This window comes from Rhinolophus sinicus, chromosome X, assembly GCF_036562045.2.
Source record: "Rhinolophus sinicus isolate RSC01 chromosome X, ASM3656204v1, whole genome shotgun sequence".
Classification (NCBI taxonomy): domain Eukaryota; kingdom Metazoa; phylum Chordata; class Mammalia; order Chiroptera; family Rhinolophidae; genus Rhinolophus; species Rhinolophus sinicus.
The window spans coordinates 112,278,914-112,284,579 of NC_133768.1; positions in this window are offsets into that span (position 1 = coordinate 112,278,914).

Consider the following 5,666-nt stretch of genomic DNA (forward strand, 5'->3'; position numbering starts at 1 on the left):
TGTGTATGTTTGCTATTGTCCGCCCTAAAGCTCAGTGATATCACGCAGGGTCTTGAACCATTTCTTAGAGGTTTGCTTGGTTCTAATCCCACACCTGTTCGGTAGCCATGTCTGTGCCCGTTCAGTGCTCACGTGGGATTGTGTTGTCTCAGAAGACACTGCCAAGTATATGCTCAACACCTATCACACCTGGCATTGGGTTCAACTACACATTTAAACTTGGGTAGGCCATGTGTGACACCAGTTGACTCTGAAGGACATGGGATAGGCAAGACACCATGCCAGGGATGCTGTTTGGCACAGTTGTGTGGAAATTTTCACAGCAGTCCCCACAGACTATACAGGTGCAGGAGACACCCCTGGCTTCTAAGCCACAAGGGACCACTCCGTCTTGTAACAGTCCCCTATGCATAACATCCCCAGATCCTGACCGGGGACAGGCCTCAGGAACAAGAGGTACAGTGCGCTCGGGGAGGCTGGCCTGTGACTCCTCGCCTGTGTTGATGACCACTCGCAGCACTCCCAGCTTGAACACAAGGTAACTACCCACAATATTGCACCAGAAGCCGGCTCATCTGGTCACACAGGTGATAGTCCACCTTCATCAGGTTTCCAGGGGAACTGAGCTAGAAAGCTAATCCAAGGTGAGTGCCTCACCTCCAAAGGAGAATGCGGTTTGGAACACCTCTCACTCAGACTGTTGAATCTTGCATAATGATGGCCCAGTTTTTGAGAATGGCTTCCTTCCTTTTCCAGTTTGTTTTATAAAAGCTAATAACTGCCTCTGCAAAAAAAAAAAAAGGGAAGAAAGTAATAGTTCATGTATCTTAAGGGCTGGATGGAAGTATTTTGTCCAGGTTAGGTGAAAGTAAGACATTAGCTGGGAAGTCCAATTAGCCTCCAGAATTTCATAATTATTTAACAGATTGGAGAGCTTTTTTTCTTGACCCCAAACCAAGTGATGGCGTAAATTTAGCGAGACTATTTATGAAGTCATTGCAGAGTGACTTTAGTCTTGGGGCCAAAATTAGTTGATACAATTTCTCATTTTTATACTTTGATATTTTATAACCAACCGGCACCATAAAAGAGATGGGCCTGCTAATTACCTATTTTATATATATTTATACTCTTCTGAACCCAGGGGGTACTGCTTATATGGCCAGTTGTGAGAAGGAACCAGTGTGAGAATGGAAGTGTTGGAGTCTGGAGAGATTGGTTAATGTATTATGTGTACAGAGCTGCTTTTCTTGTTCAGGTTGTTAGCGGAAGATGGCCCGGAGTTCTAGCTGTCCATGAAAACAGCTGTGGGTTGTGCCACAAAGTTCAGTTAAAGAACTTGCTGTTTGTGTCCCCTCTCTCTTGTGTGATGTCAGACTTGGTTATAGCCACATTAAACAAAAAACATGGGCCTGGTGAGCATGGTATATTTAAACAGTTTGTTTATAAAGTATGCCCCTTGGCCATGGTTTTCAAAAACTGTTATGTTGAGTCAATTGTTGACAACTGTTTGCTTTGCCTTTGGGGATACTTTATTTGGAGGTAGGCTATGACCAAACAGGAAATTTCTTTTAGATTTTTTAGCTCCCCAAGGAGACCCATATTAGACGGAATCAGCTTCTTTTCCCCAGATCAAACCTGTGGATTCTAGAAAGTAGAATACAAAAATTAAAAAGCAAAAAGTCAGCAGGTAACAATCTCTCCCATCATATTTACATCCTTGGCTACTTCATCCCATATCTGCACTGGATTGGGCAATAATTTCTTCTCAGTCAAGTGGTCCAGATGCAGCTGAAGAGTTCATTTAACTGGCTCTACATACTTAATTTTGAACTGTACTGTAACTATTGTGATACCAGAGCAAAGTGACAGCACTCGCTTTTCACTATCTACTTGGTCTCACGCTGAAATACTGACACTAGTGTTTGGTTAAAAAGTGGGCTGCGATTCCCTCGTCTTCTCCACTTGGTCCCCACCTACCTGAGAGATGACCAGGGCTTTCTGGCTAGAGTCTGTGCAGGTCAGATGAGGGGAAAGAAGATCCTGGAGAGAATCAGGAATCCTTTAGTTCTAAGACGATAAAGATGGCCCGGGAGACAAAAAGCAGGAGCAAGGAAATTTGGCTCTGGGGCTAGAAGGAGGCCGACAAGCTGGGACAGCTGGGAACTATGTGGGGAACCCCTTTGCTTCCCTCCTGCTCCCTACCATACCGCCCTTCCTTGACCTTCCACCTATCCCATAGGTAATAGTTGGTCATACCAAGAACCTCTGAAAGTAGATGGGGCCCATACTGGCTGTGGGAGAAACCCAGAAAACTAGTAACTCGGGAAAACAGTTCACTGATAGTCATGACCCAGGAAAGGGACATTTTAAAAGTAGAAAGTAAGAATACAGCTTGGAAGGGTTTTGAAAAGGGAAGGAATATGGCCACCCCTCCCCCCACTTTGTACAGCTCCAGCTTTTCATGTGTGACTGCATATGTCATGAGACAAAATTGCTGAGTAGTGGCAAATACATACCAATATTTAAGAACTTAAAAATGGCAGGGTATACTGAAATACAGAACACTGCTTATGGCAATCACCAACCATATCCATATTATAAACACTATTTAATATGACTTTTGTTGACCTGTCTCACTCTGCGTCCTTCTCCCCACCCCAGAAAATATTTCCATGGACTTATAATTAATATACACAAAGTGTTTCGGAGTAACATACTCTTCAAAGACTGTTTTGAATACTTCAAATGAGATGGCACTGGGATATTTTGGAGAATCAATTTGGGGGCTCTCTAATAGAGGATAAACTCCCCGTTGACATATTTCATTCTGGTGCTTACTGTTTTCTTAAAGTACTTTTTCTTTCTACTTTCATATATTTAAAACTATTCTGTTGCATTGATAAAGACTACTATTTATGACAAATGTGAAACGTCTGTGAACGTGTCTGATGAATAACTGTCAAAATATGTACAGTGTTAGGAATTCAAGGAAAATGGACGGAATCATTAGTGGGAAACTTCATACACTATTCTCAGTTACAGGCAAGTTATCTGGGCCACATTTTCTGACTGTAATTCAGATATATTAAGAATTAGTAGTTTAAATGAAAAACATCTGAAACATTTCAAAATTAAACACTATTAAATAACTTAGGTCAAAAAACTCAAAACTGGAATTGCAGATCACTTAGAGTTCAATGCAATGAGAACACTAACAAGCTTAAAAATGGGCTTCAGATGAAAATATGAGCCTGTGATGCTAAACTCAAAAGAATAAAAAGAAATCAAGTGTTCAATACATGAACTTTTGCTGCCTCCATCAAGAAAGAAACAAGGTCTCCGAGGTGATACTGTTTGTCTCCTGCCTGACCTCCCCTCCGGGCATCTTGTCATCTTCCCCATCCCTTAGCGACATACCCCATGGTCGCACCTGAGACCTTGTCGTTACTGACCACCACAGTCACTTCCTCATCTTGACACCATTCCAATGTCCTCACCTCCCTGTCACTTCCTTGCACAGCCATCAGGGCTCTTGTCCCCATCCTGCTTTGCTGTACTGACCTGGCTAAGCCACTGTCTTGTTCAGTCCAACTCTGCCAATTCCTAACACTTTAAAGCCACACTGCCAGTCTCACGAGGGCGATGGTGCTGTGTGCCCGTTTATTCACTCCCCCCACTCTGCAGGACTATTTCCTGCCTTCCCACTTGGCCCGGAACCACCCTCCCACACACACACCCTCTCCTTGCTCTCTGCTGATGACCCTGCTTCCTAGTTGGCCAAGAAGATCAAAGCAACTGGAGGAATCCACACGTGCTCCACCCCACCCCATCTACCCACTGTTGGCCTGTGTTCACAACCCTGTGGTGTTACTTTGCTCATGTGCGATTGGTACATCGAGGTCAACACTGGGATCACAGAAGCTGGGTGTGGTTCGGGCTTCTTTTCTAGACAAGTGGAGTCAACAGAAGAATTACAACTGATGCCCTCAGGTCAACTGCTTTGCTAGCCGCAGGAGCCCACTGGGCTGTATTTTAAGAAAACTGAAACACAAAAGTTAACATCACAACAGAAAGAGCAGCTTTTGTATGGGACCCCACCTTCCTGAGTGCAGCCCCCAGCCTGTGGCGCTTTCTGTTTGCAGGTCCCCTGCCTCCTGGTGGTCCCAATAACTTGGCTCTATCCCCACCATCTCGGCCTCCAGCCCAGCCCTTACTGAAATATTAGGAGCATTAGAAGCATTAGAAGCATTTCCAGGTGGTGTGGGGAGCGGTTTCAACATCCCTGCGGCACCCTCCAGTCAGCTAAATTGCGGCCTGGGCAGCACACGTGATCTCCCCAATGTGGCTTCACTGACAAACCCCTCCCCTGGTTTCCCCTGGGCCTTGCTATTAAGGGTGTATTGTTTTGCTAGGGCTGCTGTAACAAAGTACCCAAAACTGAGTGGCTTAAGCAGCAGAAATTTATTATCTCTCAGTTCTGGAGGCAGAAGTCTGGAGTCCTGTGTCAGCAGGGCTGCGCTACCCTTGAGGGTGCTAGGGAAGGATCTGCTCCAGGCCTCTCTCCCAGCTTCTGACAATTCCTTGGCTTGTGGCAGTATCATTCCAGTCTTCACATGGTCTCCCTGTGTGTCTCTGTCCAAATGTCCCCTTTCTATAAGGACACCAGTCGGGACCCACCCTACTCTAGTATGACCTCCTCTTAACTAATGACATCTGCAAATACTATTTCCTAATAAGGTCACATTCACAGGTACTTAGGGTTAAGACCTCAACATATCTTTTTTGGGAGCACAGTTCGTTCAACCTATAACAGTTGCTGTGCCATTTTGCAGAGTATTAAACATTTTAACACTCATTGCATTGCATTATACTAGCATTGCATTGTAGTATATGGCAGAACAGACTGTACTCTACTTCCCCTCCTGTTACTATGAACTGAACCTGCAAGTCTTAAAGACAGCATTCTCTCCCACAATTCCTCTCTCTCCTGCATCCTCAGTCTTTCTCCACTGAGTCTTAAAAAATTCTCTCTCGCCCTGACTTCTCAAGCTGTCATCCTATTTTCTTCCCTTCACAGAAAATTCCTCGAAAGTATTGTCTGTCCTCACAATCTCCATTGTTTCCTCCTGTTCTCTCCAAAACAGATTTTCTCTGCTATCCTCCACAGAAACTGCCATTGTCAAGGTCTCCAGAGCTGAACATTGCTAAGTCCAGTGGTCAATCTTTGTCCTCATCTTATTTGATTTCTCAGCAGCATTGGACATAGATAATTGCTCTCTTTTTAATACTCTCTCCTTGGTTTCGAGATACTTGCCTGGTTTTCCTCCCACCTCTGTACCTGCCTCCCAGTTTCATGTGATGCTTCTTCTGTCTTCTTGACCTCTAAGTTCTGGTGTTCCCTGAAGTTCACTCCACAGAACCCTTTTCCATGTATTTGAGGAGCTCATCCAATCTCATGTTGGAAAATACCATCTCTGCACTGACGATGCCTGGATGTTTATCTTCAACTTGGACCTTTAGACCTCAGACTTTCAGATTCTTGTTATCCAACTGCTTACCTGCCATTTGCATCTGCAAAACTTAAGACGCATCTCCAACTTGCATGTTGCAAACTGAACTCCTCCTTCCCTTTCCCTCCACGAGCAGGCCTGCCCACACGCTTA